Genomic DNA, 24,869 nt, shown 5'->3' with positions numbered 1-24,869 from the left:
GGAGAAGGGCAGGGAAGTATTGGGGAGCAAATGTAATGTCTGGCTCATGTCTTCCCTGGTGGGCTACTGCAGTAGTTCATAATAGATATTTTAATTCTCTCTAACATTTCAGATTTAGGAAAAGCACTAAAATATTTCCAATTCAATTTAGTATATTTATGAAAATAAATTTTTCCCAGCCTAAACTATATTCATGCTTTTCTCAAGAGAAAGTACTTCTACATTTCACAATGAAATATAAGCTCTTTCCTGATTGCAAAATAACTATAAATTTCCATCATTTAAGAAATAGAAAATTCCTACATTAGCTCAGTCATCAAACTCAAATTAATAGTTTTGTTTAGCTATGATTACACAAGACTATAAGCAGCAAATCCAAAAATTCTAGTAATATTGAGTGCTAAAGATGTCTGAAGAAGTCACCTGATAATGTCTCATTTATTTTATATGCTATAATTTTAGACACTAATCCATGGATTCATAATTGAAGCTTTGAACACTATGAAAAATTAAAGTTGTGATTCCTTTGTATAAAATTATTTGAGAAAACCATTAATACTTTACCATGTGTATACATGAATAAGTATAATCTTTATTTCAATACTATCAGGAAACTTGATTTACTTAGTATTTTTCCTTCAAGAGTATTCACTCTTGTTAGTACATGTTTGTTACAACTTTTTGCAAGTATCTTCCAACTCTTTTATGTAACCAGAATACAAATATAATAAAGAATACAAATAAATTATATGTGGATTTTATATCTCACAGATTTGAAAGGAGTAACTTCACAGCAAATAAAAAGGGCTATCAATTTGTCAAGTACATAGTAAACATTTGGTACTTGATATCCCTCAAATGGAAGTCTAAGCAATGAGTTTCATATGTTGATCATGACCTTTACCAAACCCAGTGACCTTTTCCTAGCAGCAAGTTCCCTTACTGTAGCCCCTACTCAAAACAGCAGTGCCAGGCTCTTTGAAAGACTAGGATAGCTACTGATTAGACCAGCAGTGACCCCTGATTCAAGGACAGCCATCCATAGCCTAGCTGATAATCCAAGATATAACCGGATAATAAGAACTCTACCTGAGAAAGTAATTGGTGATTCGCAAAGCCAATCAAAATGGCTCCTTCTAGTATGGAAGTTGGAGAATAGAAATGATTGGATACTCGTTATTGAGAGAATTGGAAGGCCAACTCAGTCCTTGAGACCCCAGTGATCCATGAGGAAGAAGAAAGCACATTGGAACTGCCTCAACTCTCCGTTGACAGCCTGGTACCCATCCACAGGCGTGGTCACAACAAGAACCAGTCGTTATCTAATTACTTTCTTCATTACATTATTCTGAGTGAGGCCAGTCCTTAAACTAAAAATAACTATCTCTGGAAAAAGGCACAAATATTAATAAATTCAAGCAGAAATAGTTTATGAACAATAAGGTAATGGACAATAAGTCATGGACCTGAGGGTTTTAAAATGCATTGTTGCCAGGATGAATGCAGGGCCTACATGCAATGAACTGGATTATAATTGGAGTAACTTAGCAGTCGATGGATACTTGAATAAATTTTCTTGAGAAAAGGAAGTTGAACCCTGGTTTTCAGGAGTTGGTAAGGATATTGGGAGTAGGGAAATCCAGTCTAAGAAAGCCTTTGACTTTTCTGAACTGCAGAATAGAGGGATGTATGTTTCCCTCTGAAGTCCCAAATACTCCATCTGAAGGTTGCCAAGTATGGCCAACACATCCAGAAGCAATGAAACCACATTCTTGAAAAATAAGGGGACTCCTTGAAAGAGCACCTGGCCTTACTGTAGTAATAGTCTGTGCTGTGATGCATCACAAAGACCCTCCCTGTAGGACTGAACACTCATGTTCCTGGTCCTGGGATTGTTGGAAGCTGATGCTGTGAGAGATCTATTGTTCAAGAACTTCCCTCAGGAGAACAGTGTTCCCCTGCCCCAAACCATACCTCGTCCATGGGGAAGCCCCCATTCTCACATCCAACACGTGATCTGTGGTATGTGTTTGGGACAGAAGAGGATGTAAGGGTCCAGATCCCATGCCTTAGGGACAGAAGAGGATGTAAGGGTCCAGATCCTGTGCCTTAGGACTGGTCAACTCTGAATGATTATCCCAGTTACAGCAGACCTTTGCTGAAAAGGCACCCACATGCAGTTCCTCCCTCTGCACGGTCCTACTTCCTTCACTTCCACACAGTAACAGATTTTGAGCACACTCACTCCCCAGGAAATTTTTACATATGAATCTCCATCTTATAGTCTGTTCTCAGATAACCCAACCTAAGACACAAAGCAATCTTTTTTGAAAACCTCTATTAAGAATTCACAGACACAATGCTTTGCATATAAATGAGGGCTCAGGTAATGGCTGATTCACAGCCTTAAAGATAAAAATGAATGGACAAATAAATAAAAGAATGTATTATACATGCCTCCAGATATTTCTTTAAAATACTCAAAAGGACAGACTAGCAGGAAATGAAACCAAAAAGACTTAGTGAATCACTCAGTAATGGGGGCTCATGTTGGTCTTGACACAATGGCCAACGCTATTACCTGAGTGCTTTTGCCCAGCACTGCTAAAGGCATAGAAGAATCAACCTGAACTTCCAGCATCTTGGGAAGGCCGTAATTGCAAGAAAAATACACCCCCGACTTCTCATATTCTAATTAAAAATGTCATTTGAATTTTGCATTAGGCCCCATAGTATTTCTTTTTTTACAGATCTTATTTATTTATCTTTAGAAAGAGGGGAAGGGAGAGAGAAAGAGAGGGAGAGAAACATCCATGTGAGAGAGAAACATTGATCAGTTGCCTGTCATACCCTCCCTGACCGGGGAACAAACCCACAACCCAGGCATGTGCCCCAACCAGGAATAGAGCTGGTGACTCTTTGCTTTTCTGAATGACTCCCAAACCCCTGAGCCACAACAGTCAGGGCCAGACAGCCCATTTGAACTGCACTAAGTGATGAGACATTCATACAGGAATCACTCACAGGTGTGGGCAGCTTTAGGCAAACCAAAAATGGAATGTATGAAACTAAGAGTCTTTATGACTGATTAAATTTAGCTTTAAATCCTAACTCTAGAAATTCTCTCTCATTCTTTCTGTCTGTCTGTCTCTCTTTCTCTCTCTACCCCTCAGTGACCTAGCCTTTCCCTCAGATAATCAGCAACCCCCAAGGCAGCAGTAGCCCAGACCTGACTAATGGTCACACAGTCAGGACCTCTGGCAGACTAAAGATAATGTCCTGGCCTACGTTATGTTTCAGTTTCTGAGCCCTAAGTGGAACAACCCCCTGGCTGCTCTCCCTTGAGATCGGACAGTGGGATGCCAGAAAAGACCTCAGAGGTGTCCTCAGAAACTGAAGAAATAATTCATCACTCTGACCTCACCTCTGACCAATCAGCTCCCAGCATGACCCTGAACCCCCCAGTCCACTGTGTCTTGTGATTTTGCCCTATATGATCTGTAACCTGCACTCCATCAAGGAGTTTGGACTTTTGAGCCTTAGCTTCCTGTTTTCCTGGATGGCACCATTCATCAGTAAAATAGCCAGTATTCTTCACTGCAATTCTTGGTGTTTAGTGTTCAGCTCTGCTAGTGCCTGGTAGTTGAACTCTTTCTGTTCTATAACAGGTACAGTACTTCAGAATTAGTAAAACGGGGAAATGTTACCACCCCTTTGCAGATGGATAGGGAAAAGGACACCTGATACAAACATTAGCCTATGTAGAGATGTAACAGGAATAGAGCCGGGAGAATAAATACACAAACAACATAGTCACCTATAGCTGATTTCCTACAGGTGCATTTCATAGGTCAAGTCCACTGGAAGGCAGGGGGCAAGGGAGTCCAATGAGACTCTTGGAGCTGAGTAGGGGAGAGAAGAGTGGAGATGGGTCACCATGAATAATGCATCTTCAAGGTGTGCCATGGTGTGGACGATGGACTTCCTTCCTAACATTTCACCCATTCTAGATTTGGTCCCACTAAGCAAGTTTTCTTGAGGCACAAAGGTTTCCGAAGTCTTGTTATCTCTCAAAACACATAAATTTCTTTAGATAGGAAAGCCCTTATTACCATTGAAGCAGATAGGCTTTCGCTAGACTATTAAGAATTTCTAGGGATGCTTGAAATGTTTTACCTATTCTCTTGATGTCAGTTTTTGTTGGGCAACCATGCTTTCAGGTAAAACATCTCTTGGTATCATTGTTAGAATAAGAACACTGACTTGAAATGATTATTTTATACTCCACTTGGCATTTTCTTTATTCTCCCTAAACATTGCTATCATATATATTTTAAATACATTATATTATTATATACCAAATATATTTAAAACATTAAACTAAAGTCAGGATCTAGATTTATGTCACAAAATATATAGTCTCAGATTTATGAGCAACTTATGAATGGCATAAGTTTATAAGGCAGTTGTAAAACCTGTAAACTTATTAACTTATACAAGTTTATGAGGCAGGAAATTGAAGATTGGCCTCCCAAGTTTGTGTTCTCAGGTCAAAACTGGTAGCTGGTAACAGTGAAGAAAATATGTGAAAAATCCGATTTCTTTTTTAAAGATTTGTTTGAATAGTCACATCGACATCCTTCCCACGTTAAAATGTTTCACTTTTCAAGATTACGCCGGAGTTCAAATCACACTGCCCCTTCCTGTGTTTTTGTCCAGTACCGAAGTACTCAGCATCTTTAATATCATCTCATCCTCTCCCTACATCTCCCAGAAAACTTCTTTCATCTCTATGTAGTTGACATCAAGGAGCTTTGAACAAAGTCATTAGAATAAAATAATGCATTAATTTCTAAATGTGGCACATTTGTGATGATTATTTGTTAACAGTGAACGGCACCAGATGTTAGACCTCGGTCCTTGGGTTTTGGCTAAGAAAGAATTCAGAGCTAGGGGAGGAAAGGTCTTTCTGTACCTGGTCTATTGATCCTGATCTGCCCATGTCTGTCTAACTAGCTACTCTATCGTATTGACTTGGAAGATGTCCCCTAAAAAAAATTAGAAAAAAGTAAAAAAATTAGAAAAATTAGAAAAAAGTAAAAAAAAAAATCAGCTTTGGAAAGAAGGGAATTATGAAGTTACCCAAGAATGCTAGTAAAGCACCTCAGAGTTAAACTAAACAAATCAACACAAAAGGATGAGGCCAGCGTCAGTAAAAGCAAACCAGAGTCACAATTTGGGAAGGGCTGGCTAATGAACTTCCAGATTAAGTTTCAGTGCAGAGGATAGAGAACAGCTGCTGTCAAAACGTGGCAATTAATATGTTTAAAGCTGTGGGACAATGACATGAACGTATCCAAGAGAAAAATGCGTTAAGGGAGAACTCAGTGGCAGAATGAGGGAAAAAGAAAAAGGGGCCAAGAACTTGGCCCGTCAGTCCACAACGCTGATGGAGAAAGAGATTCTTCCTCACCAGAAGATTCCGGTCGTCTCTTTGGTTGATGCTTTCCTCGGTGGAGAAAGAATGTATTTCAAGCGCTCTTAGCTGAAGAACCCTTCATTAAGAAAACCTAATTCCCATTTGTTTGTACTTAATACTCACCAAGCAATCTTGATTGTAGGTTTCATTTTCATCTGTTTGCCTCCTGGAGAAAATGTGAGATCCCAACACCTCTTTATGAATGTCTAGTCTTAGTGCCACCTTGAAGCCCAGATGCCTGGGTCCAAACTCGGACCCTGTCACTACCAGTGACAGGCTATTCAACTTTTTTGTGTTTTCCTAGTCTAAAAGGGAATTAACCGTAGAAATGGTGGACCTTTTAGGAGAGTTACGGTAACTGATGCGATGAGATAAAAGACTTCAGGGCAGTGATTTTTGATTGATACTTCACCTGGTGTGAATTCAGTTGGTTTGAGTCAGTTCCCCAAAACTTCATTATTTGGGGACACTGAAAGGCTTTATATCTAAACACCCAGGCTAAGAACCAGCCTCTGTGACTACCTAAGTGATAGAAACCTTGGAAATCACCTCTGGGCCATACTACCTTTCTGTGGGCTGTGAGGGAAGAAATGAACAGAGTCGGGTGGGATTTGCTTACCAAAGATGCCTTCCTACAGCTTTATGAGGACAGGTTTGGGGACAATATGGGAACTGAATCTGGCTGTGGGGCAGCTTCTAGCCCCTTTACTTGCCTTTTCTTTCTGACCTTCACCCTGGTAGAAAAAACTCCAGACAACTCAAATGAAACAGAGCTGAAAGTCTTTGAAAAAAAGACACGGTGCACATATTAGGTTTTATTGCTCAAATCGCTTTGCTTAAGGGCTCAGGTTCGAAGGCCGGTGTCCAGCTTTTGAGGAAGTCCATTTATAGAGGTGTGTCTGTCCTCTGCCCTAACCTGCCTAGAGACAGATAAGAGTCTGTAAGAGTTGCCAATTCAAGACGGGAACAGGACAGTCAAACACTAGGGCAAAATGTCGAAGTCTGGTTCAGCATGTAAAAGTGATACTGGCTAAGAACAAGGATTTGCTATCTGGTCAACACAGCAGGAGGCTGTGTTTACTTCTGTTCAACCAATTTGAACAGAGGTAAAAAGCAGAGGCTGAAGTCTACTCCAGAAGCAGCCATTTGGCACTGGAAAGGTGACCAGGTACTCTTAGCAGCATTGTACTTTGACTCCAAACAAATCACGGAACAACTTTGAAAGGTACGTGAACGACAATTTAAAAAATATGAAGAAAAGCCTAAAAAATAAAAATAAAATAAAAGGTAAAGGCACTGCATCCACGAATGCACTTCACCATTCATAAATCTTACAAATGAAGCCCTGTGAACTGAATCTATCAGCCCACTCTCTCCAAATTTCCCACTAGCAGGTTCAAAACCACCAACATAGTTTACATTTGGGAGGCTGTAAGCGCAGCTTCTTCCACAACACTCTATCTACCCCACCTGAACCCTGACTCTTCGGTAACGTCATCACTTTTCTTGAAAAAGTCTCCAACCAAATCAGTCTTTAGGCAGACTCAGCTCTCCGTTGCTTTTCCAAGACACTGATCTTGCCATTGAGCCACTGCCTCTGCGTTTTTAAACACCAGCCATCTGCTTATTCTGCCTTCTCTGCAGCTGTTGCACACTCACCTTAGACACTGTACCAGTTGGGGGCCTGGCAGGATGCAGATGGTGCACACACAGGGTTAATTGAAAGGATTTTAATGTGGGGACAATTTGCAGATGTGAGCAAGGTAATGGGAGCCAACAAGGGCTACTGTTGAGAGATTAGAAAGCAAGAAGCCTGCTGGCCTGAGGCCTGAAGATGCAGGAAAACTGGGTGGCTACCAGATCCTAGAGGGAGACATAGCTGTAGGAAGGAGCCGTTTGACAGGATCTGTCACCACGGGGAAGGTAGCAGAGCCACTGTCCAAAGTGCCTGGTAGCCAGGAGACCAGTTAGCCCGAATGCTATTTTCTCCTATTTTCCATTCATTTGGTCAAATCCAACTTGCAACCATGGGCAAGGAAGTCTCAGTGATGCAGTCCGTGGGAATTGGCTTGTCCTGGGGCAGAGTAGGACTGGCAAAGGATCTAGGAAGGCAAACAAAGAATAATTGGCACAAACATACTCCACTCCTACTCTTTTAAAATAGCATTTATTGGTTGTCTTAACTTGATTATAAAAGTAATATATGTTCATGTAGAAAAATTTAAAAATACAGAGAAGTATATATAAGAAAATAAGAGTAGCCTATAATTCCGTTACCCCAAGCTAACTACTATCTGTACGATTGTGGGTTCTACTTTTTATACTTAACAAGATATCATGAGCATTTCCCTACATCACTAAATATTCTTTGAAAGCATTAATTTTTTAGTGGCTGCATAGATTTCCATTTTTGGATTCTCTAAGATTTGTGCACTCATTTCATTACTGTTAACATTTAAAATATCTCTAATTTTTTTTTACTATTAAACATAATACTGAAATGACAACTCTCATATGTCAATCTGATTATATTCTTAGAAGTCTTAGGAGTAGAACTACTGAGCATAAATCCATATACATTTCAGGGCTATTTATGCATATTGCCACATTATGCTCTGCCAGTAGCATATGGGAGTGCCCATCTCCCCAAGCCCTTGACTCCTGAACTGAGTGAGTCTAACATTTAACTTCACTTGCTATAGTCGTGTAGAACAATAATCATAAACACACAATAACAGATACGTAAATAATGTGGCAGCAAGTCGGGGAAAGAAATAGGAAGAAATGTCGATTATGGAGAAGGAAGTAGAGGGGAGGCAAGAGCACATACAATTTCACTTCCTATTCTCTAGAACCTGACACATTGTCCAACACAAAGAAAGTGCTCGTTGAGGGTTTTTTTGTGGGGTTTTTTTTTTTTTTTGTCTTTTTGTGTCTGGTTTCTTTCACTTAGCATAACGTTTTTAATCCATGTTATAACATGTATCAGAACTTCGTAACTTTTATGGCTGAATAATATTCAGTTGTGCTATATACCACATTTTGTCCATCCATTTACCTGTTAATGGATATTTGAGCTCTTCCCATTTTCTGGCTCATTGTGACTAGTTCTGCTATTAGTCTATTTCACTGAGATTTTTTTGAACACAGGAATCCAGTTTCTATCTTGCATCCTGACTGGCAAGGTGCTCTAAGTTAGGAGACAAACAAAAACCCACCCCGGCCCTATCCTGAGCAAAGCCAGTCCTGCCCAGAACTGTGGCACTGAGAATACCTAAGTCAGTCCTGGGCAACACCGCTGGTTACAGGTGCTCGCCCAGGGCCACTCTTGAACCACTGCACCCTGCTTTTATTTCCCTTGCTCCTCGATGTCTCTTTCTTTAGCTCTTGGTGTTGGCATTTGGACCTTCTCTATGTGTGGGTCATTAGATTGGACACCACTTTGGGACTTAGCACTGCAGTCTCAGAGCGCGGGGTGGCTAGCCCAAACTACCTGAGTTTAAGTCCCAGCTCTACACTACTAGTTGTGTGACGTTAGACCAGCTATTTAAATTCCTTGAGCCTCAATTTTCTCATATGTAAATGAGCTAATAACAGTACACTTATGCTGTCATAAATTTCATGAACTTAGTGGCTTAAAACACCACAAATTTGATATTTTACAGTCAGAAGGTTAGAAGTCTGAAATGATCTTTACAGGGTCAAAATCAAGGTGTTTGACAGGGCTGCATTCCTTCTGGAGATACTAGGGGAAAATCCCTTTCTTACCTTTTGCTGCTTGTACAGGCTGGGGCGTCCCTTGGTTCATGACTGCTTCACCCCAACCTCTGCTTCCATCTTCACATCCCCTCTGCCTTCCTGTTACAAGGACACTCTGATGAAATCGAGCCCACTTGAAAAATCCAGGATAATCTTCCCATCTCATAACTTAATCATATCCCCAAAGTCCGTTTTGCCATGTAAAATAACACAATTACATGTTCTGGAGATTGGGACATAGACATCTTTGGGGAGACATCATTTTACCTATCTCACCACCTAATAAAGTTGTGAAATTACAAAAGATAATAAATAAATTATCTATAAAAACAGCCCAACGCAGTTCCTGCCATATTAAAAAAAAAGGCAATAAATCTTGGCTATAATTTTTACTAATGCTCTTCCTCTCCTCCCTTCCTATTATTCTTCAGGCTGCAGACTCTCTTCATTTATTCACTTTATCCCAACTCCTTCCCTCTCCTCCTATCCAGGGAGGAATTTTATAAACAAAAGACAAGGATCTGGTATAGGAGAAATTGATGAGTTCTGTTTTGAATGTGTTGAGTTTGAAATGCTTGCAGAGCAAATATGGAAATGTTTAGTAGGCAACTGGGAATATTGGCTCAGGAGAGATATTGGGGCTAGATGTAGGTTTGGAATCATGGGTAAAGTCGAATTTACAGGGTTTGATGTAACAGATGAGAGAGGGTATGTAAAAAAGAAGAGTGAAAGATTGAAGATGGATTCTGGGGAAAATCAACATTTAAGGAGAAGGAGCAGGAGAGGCATCTTGAAGGACACTGTGAACAAATGGATAGAAAGGTAGAAGTTCAAGAGATAGTGCTTCTAAGGCTAATGTCGGAGAGGATTCCAATGAGGAGAGGTGTGGTAATAAACTCTAACACAGGCCAGAGAGATGAGGACTGAACTTGGCAAGTAACAGCATTTTAAGGTAGAGTTTTAGCTGAGTGGTAAGTACCTAAGCCAGACTTTGGTTGTCATACATACTTGTTGCATGTTTCAGTGAATTACAGGATGGTGAGGAATGGAGGGAGTGGGGGTTCATAAAACCGTGGCTGCTAATAAGAAAAAACAGATAAGGTGGCAGCTTAAGTGGTCATTTTTAAAGAATATTTGTTTTAAGGTAAAGAAGACTTACCTGTATTTATAGGTCCTGGTGAAAGCCATTAAAAAGCCAATATTGTTGATACAAGCTTGGGGAGCTATTCATGGAGTGGATTCTTAGGAGGTGCTGGGTGAAAGTTAGATGAAATACACAAGGGGCAGGTAAAGACAGATGAGGTGATGGAAAAGTCTGGATATCGAGGGGAGCATTTTCAAGAAGTTCCTACCTGATTGCCTAGTTTTTTGTTTTTTGGTTTTTCCTGTGAGGTTGGAGGAAAGGTTGTCTATTCAGAATGCACGATTAACAGTAGGGTCCCATTGCTTCACCATCAACATTTGTTGGCCGCACATATCATTCCTGAATCTTTTAATTGTTAGTAGCCTTCAACTTAACTTGACCTTAGACACCTACGCGCTCATCCCTAAACCAGACCTTCACATCATTTTAAACTGCTTTCTCTCAAAGCTCTTAGTTTCTCAGATTCTTCTCTAATCATGATTCATACACTTTTCACCTATCTTGCTCCTTCTTTCCATTAAATTTCCTTTTTGCTGTCTCCTTGACCCTCGGTCTCTCAACCTCTCCCCTTTTCTTTGAATCAGTACGCTTTTCTGGCAAGCGTACACTCTATATTTAGCTTTATCATATTTCCATGCTCATATTTCTGTGAATGAATACAAAGGAGAAATTGGCTTTTTTTTTCTTCCCCACATCTCTTTCATACAGAAAACACACAGTTTGAGAATGAATGTCTGGATTGCAGCTGTTTGGGGAGGTTCATACTATTTGAAATGATTCTGGTCCTGGAATACTAGTTAAATTCTGACTAGGCAATTCCCAGAGTTTGAATGTGTTCCTGAGTGGGCCCAGCTTGGGCCTTGTGGTTAGCAGGTGGAAATCAAATCCTGGTTCTGATTAAGAGCACACTCCCCCATTCCCAACTTTAGACTTTCTTAAGGTTGACTTCTGTTTGTCTAATTTTTATTCATTACTCTTCTCCATTGGAAGAACCAAAACACCTTCTAGCAGTTGAAAAGCATGGCATTATTTCACCGGGACTCAGTACTAAGTCAGCTCGGGGGAGCGTGATTTATTTTGCACTCTGAAGCACTACAAGTGACTAAGAGATCACAGTTGATGCTAATCTGAAAAAAAGACAACTTGGTAAATTATTGATATTTATTTGCAAAACATGTTCAACTTAACCCATCTTATCATTTTCATATACTTAATTTGTAAGATAAAAAATGTTAGCTCCTATGTTGATGGCAATTAGGAGAATTCTTAAAAGGAGCATGATCTTTCATAATTTATATGGGCTAGGGGGATATTATGGAAAACCAGACAAGTGTCAGTATATAAATCTTGTTCATTTGTATGACCATGTACAGGTTACTACATCTCTCTGACTTCCTGTTTACTTATCTGTGCAATGGGAATAAACATACTTGCTGCATATAATTCTTGTTGGGACTAAATAAAAGGGTGTTCTAAAGGACCTAGCATAGTGAGTGCCTGTTGGTGCTTCTGGGGATGTCTGCTGTTGACTCATCACCAGCCACTTCGAAATCTGGGAACTACATTTCCCAGGACCCCTTTCCCAGTGTAGTTCTGGGTTATAGTTTGTCAATGAAAATCAGACATGGCAGTTTCTCTATGTGGCTTTTTGCAGACCTCTCTGAGATCCTGCATTGCAGTTCACGGGTCCACTTTGCCTAGAGGCTCACAACTTCTAGACTCTGTGGCTGTTCTGATTATGCCACCCATGCTAGTGCTTCAGAGAAGTGGCTTGTGACGCGCTCTGAGTTCTTCAGCTGCAGGTGCCCAGCCCCTTTTCCCCCAACTTGAGACATCTTTGTTTTATTAACCAATCCTAGCTCGGTGCAGTACCAGAAATGTTCTATGAAAATCATCCTTAAAATTATGCAATTTATGTTTGGAAATAATCTCACTGAAACATTCACTCTTTGCTTTTTTTTTTTTGTTACAAGTTATTTTCATTCTACAGGTCTCCAGTGTTCCAAACTTCTTTACTAATTATTAAGGCAGATTTTACAACCTGTCAAAATGAGAATTTTATATTTGTTTATCCACTTCTGAAAATCATCAAACATCTAATATTGTAACTACTTCTAAAACTGGACATTATTGGTATTTTATGAGCCTCTTCAATTAATCTGACAAACTAAAATTTATGACTCTTACCATTGCTACTCTGTGTTATTATCCCAGTCTGTTCCTCCCTTGATGATTTACTGAGAATGAATCTTCTGTTAAGAGGTTAACAATTAGTTTTTCATCTATTTCTCCACAAATTATTCTGTTACATGCATATACCAAAGTTATAATTCATGAACAAGAGTTAATGATGTGGTCACTCAATGTATATTCTAATTGCATGAGTAATTTTTAAAATATATTTTATTTAACAGTGTGAATATGTTATTTTCAGAAGTATTTGCTATGATCTAATCTCCTTGCTGGGCAAGTCTCAAACCCTGGGTCAGGGAGGGGTTTGGAACTGAGGTAGGCATGGGATTGAGGGGAGCTGGAGGCTGATTTCTAGGCTGAGTTGAAAAGTAAGTCAGAAAACTAAGATTTCAGAAATGGGTCAAGAGCAAGATGATAATGGTTGATGTTTGTTGAGCTCTTCATCTCAGCCCCCGTTCTAATCCTTACATACATTATTTATTTAATCCTCAACCCAAAAAGATATACAAGTACCCACTGTCTCATCAGGATATAAAAAGCACTCCAAAAAATATGATCACAATTTAGTGAAGAGACTATTTACCTGAGTGCAGGCACTGTTATGAGAACCAATAGGGAGGGTGAGGCACCAGAGACTAGGATAAGGGTGAGCTTCCCTAGGATGTAAGCAGAAAGAAAAGGAACAGTGTTACGAGAGCTCAGTTATTGCTAGCACCAAGGAGAAAGAGCCACTGCCAAAGCTGGTCTTGGAGGCATAAGGCCACTATTAGATCTGCAGTGCCAAGAGGCAAGAGAGGATTAAGAAATATCCCAACCTCTCCTCTGCATGCTGGTCCCCATTGGCTGGATGCAAGTTAGTCTTAGGGATGCTATCTATAGGGGGTTAGACCCCCAGGGCACAGAAGGAAGGATTATGGGCTTTGTTTGGGGTGAGGGCCAAACAGAGAATAACCAACACTATACTCCATTTTATAGGTGGAAAAATTGAAGCTCAGAGTTGTTCAGTACTTTCCCAAGGTCACACAGCTATGAAGTGGTGGGCCAGTATTCATGCATTCACAAGTAGTTACTCTGATCCCAAGCATCTGGAAGATTTGGCAGGAAAGCAGGTTGATAGGATAGACACATGCCAAAATCCTCTGGGTTAATTGTAGAAAAAGGGCATGATTCAGATGGTTGACGTTATAGCTGAATTCTTAAAGAAGAGCAGTTAGGTTCAGACAAACTTACTGAGAAATAATCCTTTTATATACGGGGTGGGCAAAAGTAGGTTTACAGTTGTGAGTATGTGAAACACTTTGTTTTTGTATTATTATTTCTTCTTGCATTACATATTTTCCATATGAATGACTGTAAACCTACTTTTGCCCATCCTTGTATAGAATCCACTTCATTTTCAGGAAAATACATGTGCACGGAAATATTATAAAAGTATCTGTGGTTATGCATGCATGATGCCAAACATCCAGATAAAAAATAAAATTCACTTACTCTTTCTCAATATCCAAATTTTTGACAGCAAACTACTTGAATGTATCAATCAATTCACCAGCCAATTTTTATAACAATAACTAAGATTTGGATAAATCTGTAGTTTTAACAAATCTTTCATATGCATTATCTCATCTAAACTATATACAATCTTGGTCTTTTAACATTTCAGCTCCAATTTTATAGATGAAGAACTGGAGGCTCAGAAAAATAACAAATGACTTGTTTGACCCCCAACAGCTAGTCTGTGGCAGATCCAGGTCTCTGAAGTCTGGGCTTCTGTCTGTAAGCCCCATGCATTTTTTCCTGGCTGAGAAGAATCGAGTGACAAGGCACAAGCTTCAGCACCTTACCCCCAAATTAGGGAAAGTGTTGCAAGAGATAACATTAGTTTGCGTCACCACCAAGGAAGAAGGTAACTCCAGAATGGGATGAGCACGGAAAGACGGAGACGTGAGTAGGACAGAACCAAGTGGTGAAAAAGAGGGAGGGAAAAAATCAGTGAAAAGATAAGTAAATGGACAAGCCTGCAAAGCCATCCACTGACAATAAAATACAAGCCATTAAAAACCAAAGGAACGTAAAGGAAAGATTTAACAAATGGGACTTCATCAAAATAAAAAGCTTCTGAATGGCTAAAGAAAACATCAGCAAAATGAAAAGGGAACCAACCGTATGGGAAAATATATTTGCCAATGATATATCGGACAAGGGTTTGATCTCCAAAATGTATAAAGAACTCACATGACTGCACTCCAGGAAGACAAACAATCTAATTAAAAAATGGTCAAAGGACCTGAACAGACACTTCTCCAAGGAGGACATACAGAGGGCCCAGAGACATGTGAAGGATACTCAGCATCACTAGCCATCAGAGTGATGATGCAAATTAAAATCACAATGAGGTACCACTTCACACCAGTCAGAATGGCTGTCATAACCATACCAACAAACAAGTGCTAGTGAGGTTTTGGAGAAAAGGGAACCCTAGTACATTTTTGGTGGGAATGCAGAATGGTGCGGCCACTGTGGAAAACAGTATGGAATTTCCTCAAAAACTAAAAATGGAGCTGCCTTTTGACCCAGCAATTCCACTGCTGGGAATATACCCTAAGAATCCTGAAACACCAATTCAAAAGAACCTATTCACCCCAATGTTCATAGCAGCACAATTTACAATAGCCAAGTGCTGGAAGCAACCTAGGTGCCCATCAGTAAATGGATGGATCAAAACACTATGGTACATTTACACAATGGAGTTCTACGCAGCAGAGAGAAAGAAGGAGCTCCTACCCTTTGCAACAGCTTGGATGGAACTAGAGAGCATTATGTAAGTGAAATAAGCCAGGCAGTGAGGGACAAATACCATATGATCTCACCTATAAGTGGAACCTAATCAACAAAACAAACAAGCAAGCAAAATATAACCAGAGACATTGAAATAAAGAACAAACTGACAGTAACCAGAGGGGAAGAGTCAGGGGATAATGAGGGAAAGAAGGGAAATGGTCATCAAGGACCACGTGTAAAGGACCCAAGGACAAAGCCAAAGAGGGGAAGAAGGATAGAATCAGGTGGGAGGTGGGAGTGGGTGGGGGGCGGGGGCATGGAAAGTGGTGGCGGGAAAATGGAGACAACTGTACATGAACAACAATAAAAAAAGAAAGAAAAAAACCAAAGGAAATCTGAAATTAAGAGATCTGTTATTACAAAAAGCACTTCTGGTACACATCTGCTAGAGGTTCAGATGCAGATTTTGTTGAACTGCCAAGTAAAGGGAGCCAGGAAAGAGAAGGTTTGGTTGAAGTGGGCCGTTACAGGAACATGGGGTCAAGCAAGAAAATGCACTCCATTTGCTCAAGGCAGACACCACGTGTTTGACTCCTAGTAGGTGATTAGACTCACGACTTAGCTTAATTTATATGAATTTTCCACTTTCCAAACAGATATTAACATCATGTAGACATAAATGATAGCTGGGTATTTTCGTGAAATGAGCTTAAAATTCTCGAAATAGAGAAAAGAGCTGGGGTCTCTGCCTCCCAGGTGCTACATCCTATTTTAGCTCTCCTGATGGGATGCAAGGAAGAAAAGTTAGATTTGCACAAGAGACCCCTAGGGATCCATATTTAACCGCACCTTCGTGGGGAACAGCACAGTTGGGAGCACACTTCAGAGGCTGATGGCATTATTTAATTATGCTGATGTTTCCCTGTGCTCCCTGTGCTCCCTGACTGGCGTGTTAATACCCTACCAGGTGGATGTGTAGGAGAGATGGTGACTGCACAGAAAGGAGTGGTTTTCCACCAACACTCTCATTGTAGTATTTAGCCTCATCATGCAGAAGAGACAACTGATGAGAAATTAATGCACAGACAATTATGATAATTAAATATTATGAAGTTAAAAAGGGAAAAAGTTTCAGGTTCTGCTGGATCTCTGGAGACTATTGCTCTCAGATTCAGGCTTGGGTTTAGGTTTTCATGTACATGTTAGCAAATGAGAAGTGTCAGATAGCACTAAACATAGCTTGAGAGGAGGGAATCTGGGTGTGTATATTCCATATTTTGCAATTTTTAACATTTATCTTTAGGTCGATATATTTTTACTGTTTATTTCTCAGTTTTCTAATGTCTAGTTTATTATGATGCATGTGTCTTATTGGCTCATATGATGCCAATTAAAAATATCTACCCTGAAGGATCGTCTCCTATTTTTTTTAATATAGCTGTTCTTATATCACATACGCTTCTTGATGTTTTTCTTCCTTTCAGAGCCAAAATAGTATAAACACTTTAAGAACATTTAATTCCAGTACATATATTCTTTATTTGAAATTGGAATTGATTTTCATTTTGTGCTTTTAGAATAAATGTACTATTTCCAGAAATTTATGGGCCTTATGGTTGCTTGATTTCTCTTCTATATCATCTTTAGTTCATCAACCCAACCCTGGTTTTATAATCATTTTAGGACATAATCCATTTTTCCACATTGTTATGAATATGAAATCAGACGCCAGAGTGACATTTTTTTCTCTATCCTTAAACTCCCCAGTGTCTGAGGTGAAAGTAAAACTCTAATGGAAAACAGTTTTTATAAAAATATCCTTAGTAGTTCTCTTTAATCCCTTTAATTTGAACATCTGTAGCCATTTAATTCTTACATGTAGAATTATTGGAATATTAAAAAAGCATATACAAAATACTATAATACACTGTAAATAATACTACAATAATGATGCAAATACCAATCACTACTTTTTGAGGGCTATGACAGACTACCATGTCCTCAAGATCTATTGCTCTTTTCCTTCCATAGTAATACATTTTCTGGTTTTCGATCAATCACTGCCCAACCTAAAGATAACATTTCCCATCATCCATCCTAGGCCATTTGGTGACCTTGGGAAAGGCAGCCACTCAGCACAGAGCAACAAGCTGTGAAGTCCTTGAGTCCCCAGCACAGTGAATGCCACATAACCCCTGGCCTGACATCTTGAATATTGGAGAGAAATAAACTTCTATCTTTTAAAGACATTGCTGTTTGGAAGTGTTTCTGTTATTTGCAGCTTGACCTAATCCTACATTTTATTATATGTGGTCCTCTGTCACAGGCACTTTGCTGGTGCTTTACCTTTCTTAATTTTGACAACATCCCTAAGATATAAGTATGATTATTTTCCCCATGTAACATATGAGGAAACCAAGGCTGAGAGGGGTTGAGTGACCTACCCATGTGAAGTGAAACCAGCTCTGTCCCATTCTTAGTGTCTGTGTTCTCCACCACTCTGTCTCTACAGGGTTACAAGGGACTGGGGAACTGATGCCTCGTTTTTATAGGTAAGGAAATCTAGTTATAGAAATTGAATGTCATCTGCCAAAGGCCTCTCATCAATTCAATAGCAGAGCTAGGCCTGAAAGCTAGGTCTCCAGACTTGAGTGCTCTCTTCCTCACCACACTGCCTCTGAATTACAATGTACCAGCTTTTGGGAAAAGGTCCTTCTTCGGACAGGGCAACTGTAAGCCTAAGACACTTAAACACAGTGAAAACCATTTTCCTGGCCTTCTCTGGCTTCCTATCAGCTGCACCATCTGCTTTATTCTCCTTTGACCAATTCTTACCTATAGCAACATTTCCACTAACAAAGCCTTCTTTTCATCTACTGCCACATGCCTGGGGCCAGCCCAGTGATCCAGCATTTCCTTGGTCCTTCCAGGACCAATAGTCCCACAGCTGGATCTTCTATTCTCTGACTTTTGTTGGGCATCCACTCTACTTGCTATGCCTGGTGCTGAACCCCAATGTGCTCTCATCTCCTCAGTGGCTCCCAGCCTGCTACTTAGTGCCACACTGTTTTGCTCCTGACCCAGACAGAATGAGGATTTGGGGGACGATGAAGAAGTGAACCAAAAGTAGCAGTAATGAAGGTATTACTGTTCTTACATAATTTTATTTAATAGTTCTCCAGCACTTCAGTCAGATAATGATGGAGTGATTGTATCTATTGCCCAAGTTGGGACCCTTTTGAAAGAACAATAGAAAACCAGGATGCAATATGGTCACTTGTGGCAATGAGGAGGATGATGATGATGGATGAAAATGATGATGCTATGTAACAGTGGTTATATATTAACCTTATGCCAGGCACTGTTCTCAGGGGGAGGAAGATGGAGTGATTCCATATTCCACTTCCTAGATCTAGTTTAGAAAACATATCCCTTTTGCAGTGCTCTTAAGAAGGAGTGCAGTAAATGCCTCATTTAATAACATCCTCCTTTTTGAAAGTTGCCTTTTCTCTCCACCCTTGAGTAGGTTCAGTATTTGATGAAACTCATGCCCCTCTTCTTTTCTGGGATGCACTATAGAGGTGACTGACTTTCAAAGAAACTTGTTTGCCATTTGCTGATTTTTTTAAGTTAATTTCCAATTTCTTTCACTGATAAATTAAGAAAAGTATTGCAGGTACATGCAGATATTTTAATTAGCCCGGGGTGGCAGGTGAGGAATCTTAGGCACCCCAGGTAAGCTCCTTAAGATCACCCAGGTTGCTCTTCGGAGAGTCAAGAGTTTGAGGTCAGGTAGCCTGGACCAAGTCTGCTCTTAGCCACACTACATATTCCTCCACCAGGAGCTCTCAGTTAATCCTCAGTAGCTCTGGGAAACACATTCTACTGTTTACAGTTTTTCCTATGGTGTTTTGAAAAAAATGTGAAGACAGCGTAAAGTTCATTAAAGAACAGCATAGTGAACACTTGGATGCCCTAACCCAAACTCACCAGTTGTTAAAATTTTGCCGCATTTACTCTCTCTCTCTCTCTCCCCATATGCATGTGTGTGTTTATTTTTTTCAGAAACTATAGAAAGTTGCAGACATCATTCCACTTTGCCCAGAAATACTTCAGCATGTATCTCCTAAGAACAGGGATCATCTTCTAAATAGCCAAGGTATCACTATCCTACCCAAGGAATTGAATATTGATGTCATAATGTTACTTAATAGGCTGACCATATTTAAATTTTCTCAACCATCCTAATAATGTTCTTTATAGCTGCATTTTAAAAATCCTGGATCTAATCAAAGACTATTCCATGCCTTTAGTTGTCATTTGTAAATTCTCCTTTATACATTCTATTTTTGTTTTGAATATACAGACCTAAAAAGGGGTGGGGGAGGGCTTAGAGTACACAGCGGACACTACTGATGCCCTCCTCATATCCGCAGGGCTCACCAGGAGCTACAGCGGCACCAGCAGCTGCTGTAGGCATTTTCAACACAAAGACAGCTTCTTGCCTCAGGTGCCCATGGTCTCAAGGCCATGCAGCTTTCTCCAGAACCAAGGGAGCTTGCTCAGCCTGCGAGTAGGGCAGCCTGGAAGAGCTGAGTATTTCATCACTTTCAGGGACAACTTTTAATCAGTGAAGTTCACGATATGATCCAGCAATTCCACTTCTAGTTACATATCCAGAGAGGGAGAGAGAAGAAAGAAAGCAGCATATCGAAGGGATGAATATTCACGCCCATGTTTCTTGCAGCATTATGCATGATGGGGATTGAGGATAAGGAAACAATTTAACTGCCTGTCAGTGGATAAATGGGTAAAGAAAATGTGGTTTTATATAATGCAATATTATTTGGCCACGAGAAAGAAAGAAATCCTTGCCATTTGCAACATGGATGGATCTTGAGGACAGTATGCTAAATGAGATGTCATAGAGAGAAAAATGCTGTATGATATCACTTATCACTTAAATGTGGAATCTAAGACAATCCAAACCCATAAACACAGAAGAGTCAAATGGTGGTTACCAGGGGCTGGGAGGTGGGGGAATAGGAGACATGTTGTTTAAGGGTGGAACTAGTAGACAAATACGTGCTGGCGACCTATCGTGAAATACAGTAAATATAGACACCAATGCTCTACGGTATCATCAACTTGCTAAGAGACTGGATCTTGATTCCCACAACAATGACAAAATGATAATTATGTGATAGAGGTGCTATTGCTATAATACAATCATATTACAATATGTAAATTATCAAGTCAACTTGTTGTAACCTTACAGTATTATACAGTATTACATGTGAAATATATTTAAATTAAAAAGATAAGTTCACAAGTTGGTGCATGAATAACAGCCTGTCTCCCCAAAGCAGAACAATCCTGCAGCCTGCCCCTCATCCCACCCCAGGCACGTCCTGGAGGACCTCCTGGACTGCTGAGTTCCCCAACCGCAACCCGCTGATAGCACAGGGTGGGGAACTTTCCCCCCTTTCCTGTGCTTCTTATTCCACTCACTCACTCACTCACTCGTGATTCTTGGGATTACCCCCCAAATAAATGACCTGCACCCAAGTCCTTGTTTAAGGGTCCACTCTGTGGGAAACTCAAACTAAGTTGTCCACCATAATGCAGTTAACTGGTGACAAAGCCAGGGTATGGGCCCAGGCAGCCCAGTCACAGGACTGAGGTTCTTACCCCCCAACCCAAACAGCATTTTACACACAAATAAACTTCCTTAGAAGTCACACATGCCTCAGGTCTCACAGTCAGCAAATTAGGGCTGAAATAGAAATGCAAACTCATATTTCACTCATTGCAAAACTCTTAATAGTAATACCGTATAAGCTCAATGGAGCTTCAATAATGTGGAACCTGACCACAAGGACAGCAAACACTAGGTCACTTCTCTTCTTCAAACACTGAACTATGATTTTAAATTTTTTCCTAAAATAGAGATTTTCTGTATTATAATCTATAAATCAACAACTGGTCATCAAACTATGATTGAGCTTAAAGAGATGCTCTAGGTTGGGAAGTCATCTAGTTCCTACCCTCAAGGAAATTACAGTGTAGTGACTGTAATTTATTCTTGTACCAACAGCATTCATAATAATCTCTCTCTCACACACACATACCCACACAGAAATACACAAACTTCTATCAACACAGAGGATTTGTCATCTCCTTCTTTTTTTCCCCAAGATTTCTCATAAAATTTCTTGCTATGCCACATCTCACACTTCCTTGTAGTGGCCTGTTTGTGGATCTGTGTCTCCCACTAGACTCAGATTCTCGAGGGCAGGGATCCTGTTTTATCCTCAGTACCCAGCATTGACTTTAGCAAATAGCTAATAATCTATCAGTTTCTTCCATATGGTCAGGGACTGTGCTAAGCATATTAAGTGAGTTGTCTAATTTAATTTTCAAAATAAGTATATGAGGCAACATCTATTCTTTAATAGACCCTGGGGGATAGGGGGAGCTAATCAATTTTCCTAAAGTCATATAACTACTAAATGAAAGGAGACAGGATTCAGTCCTAAATTCAGCATAGCCTATTGTCCTTTTCTACACTATGCAGCCCTATTACTTTGCTCTTCTAAACCAAAAGATCACTGAAAATGGTTCTAATCACTTTAAAACTGTGCAAAATATCGTCACTGCCAAGCCTCTCAATATGAGCTGCATCCCCCAGCAGATGAGACAGCTGCCTTGTCTCAATTAACCTTTACTGAGATCAACTTGGGTTGACATTAGCTCCCCAAGCACCTCTTCAATCACTCATTCATTCATTCATGCATTCATAGGTTTTCATTTCAAATCGCTCCTTTGTGAACCAAGTTAGGAAATTCTCATTTTCACACATCACCTATTTTGATGGATTCTGCTCAGTTATTTTCTATTTTCATGATTGACCAGCAGCCGTTTATACATTTTTCCAACCATCATCTCCTTTGCAGCAGTGGGCCTTCAACCTGTGATTGCTTTCAAGGAGGCATTTTACCAGTAGTTGTTTTTTTTTGTTTTTGACTGTGACTCCCAAGTATCTTCAGTTTTCAAATGAAATTGAGCAAGTTGAATATCTGTCACTTCTGAATCTGTGAAATCTTGAGATATATATGCATAGGTTTAGATATGGAATTTAGATATGTACTAGGATTTAGGCATATCTGTATATATCATATATATCTGTAGATGATATAGATATATAGACAGAGATGTAGAGATAAATTTTAGATAGGTAGTCTGCATCCTTTGGAAGCCATGGTATCAAACTATCAGCACCTTCATTAGCACTGTTGGGGGAAGTTGTAGCCACTGACTTGGAGGGTGGAATGTCAGCCACAGACTTTTCCTGTGGGGTGCCCTAGATGGCTTTTGTAAATAAAGTTTTAATGGACTACAACCACACCTATTCATTTTTGTGTTGTCTATGATTGCTTTTGTGATACAATGGTAGAGCTGAGTAGCTGCAACAAGAGAAGGTACCATCTGCAAAACCTAAAATAATGTATATCTGGTTCTTTACAGAAAAAGTTTGAGATAGAGAAAAGGGCATGGTTATAAGATTTCTGTTTGAATCCTGACTCTGGCATTTAATAACTGGTAGCACTTGGCTAAATCATAATCTTTCTGCACTCTGGTTTTCTGATCTATAAAATTATGTTAGTAATGAATGAGAATATATGAGATCTGTCTGGAAAAAGTCCAGCCATTGTTAGTATAACAAGAATGGTTTGTGTGACATTGATGTACCCTGGCAAGGAGAGTGGACTGGAATGCACGCATGTGAACAATGATGACTTCACTGTACTAGTCAGTGGGGGTGGTAGACACCTTTGAGTGAGCATGTGTACTGTGTGGCCATCACATTCAAAATGACTGACTGAGTGAGTAGAGCAATGAATCTGCATTAAATTTTGTGTTAAGCTTGAACATTCCTCTGCAGAAACTGTTGGATGGTTCAGAAGGCCACACCTATGAGGTGTGCAACTGGTGATTGGTACCTTCGTCACAACAACATGCATATTCATGCATCATGTTCCTTGCAGAGTTTTTTAGCAAAACATCAAATAACCCAGATGACTCAGCCCCCCTACAGCCCAGATTTGGTGCCCTGTAACTTCTGGCTTTTCCCAAAACTAAAATCACTTTTGAAAGGGAAGAGATTTCAGGCCATTGATGAGATTCAGGAAAATATGACAGGGAAGCTGAGGGCAATTGGGAGAACTGTGTGGGGTCCCAAGCTGCCCACTTTGAAGGGGACTGAGGCATCATTGTCCTGTGTACAATGTTTCTTGTATCATGTACCTTCTTCAATAAATGTCTCTATTTTTCACATTACATGGCTGGATACCTTCTGAACAAACCTTGTATAATGAAAATACTCTATAATCTCTAAACTTTTATCTAAATATTAGCTGCTTGTGGGAAGAATAGCAACTGTATTAGTTAGCTATTGCTTCATAACAAGCTACCCCCCAAACTCAGTGGTTAACCATAATAATAATTTATTACTTTTCACCACCTGTAGGTCAGCTGGGTGTTGCCTAATTTTGACAAGGCTCAACTGAGTGGATTTTCTGGTCTCTACTGAACTCAGTCACACACTTGGTGGCTGAACAAGGGTGGTTTTGCTGTGCTTATCTCTTACCCTCTTCCTGAGACCAGTGGACCAGCATAGGCAATGTCATTGCATGGTGATGGCAGAGGTGCAAGAGATCAAGCCCAATTACATAAGCACTTTTGAAGACTCTCCATGCATCATTACTGCAAATATCCCATTGAGAAAGTTCACATAATCAAGGTCAGGAGCAGGGAATTATGCCCCAGGCAAAGCAGGAGGCCACTGCAAAGTCACCTGGCAAGGCCTGTAGATACAAAGAGTAGTGAAGATTTGAGGTTACTCAGACAAGGTACTAAAACTTTTTTTGAAAAAAAAAAAAAGAGAGCATTCTCAAATTGTGATGGCAAGAGTAAAAATCAGCACACATTATCTGGACTGCAATTGGGCAGCACATAAGAAAACTATTATATTGGGTCGGCCAAAAATTTTGTTTGGTTTTTCCGTATGATGGCTCTAGTGGCACTTAGCATCTTTAACTTCATTTGAAACAATTTTGTTAAATTGTATTGTGACAGCTGTCATATCGGTGTGCATTAAAAAACTTATCAAAATTGTTGAATTCCTGTGTAGCCATTTTAATATTGAAGATGGAAAAATTAGCAACATTTTCAGCATATTATGCTTTATTATTTCAAGGAAGGTAAAAATAAAACTGAAATGCAGAAAAAGATTTGTGCAGTATATGAAGAAGGTGCTGTGACTGATTAAGTGTGTCGGAAGTGGTTTATGAACTTTCGTGCTGGAGATTTCTCATTTGACAATGCTCCATAGTCAGGTAGACCAGTTGAAGTTAATAGTGATCAAATCATGACATTAATTGAGAACAACCAACATTATATCATTCAGAAGATAGCCAACATGCTCAAAATATACAAATCGATAAAGTTATT

Source organism: Desmodus rotundus, chromosome 2, assembly GCF_022682495.2.
Source record: "Desmodus rotundus isolate HL8 chromosome 2, HLdesRot8A.1, whole genome shotgun sequence".
NCBI classification, from domain to species: domain Eukaryota; kingdom Metazoa; phylum Chordata; class Mammalia; order Chiroptera; family Phyllostomidae; genus Desmodus; species Desmodus rotundus.
Note: the sequence above shows the minus strand (reverse complement) of the source record.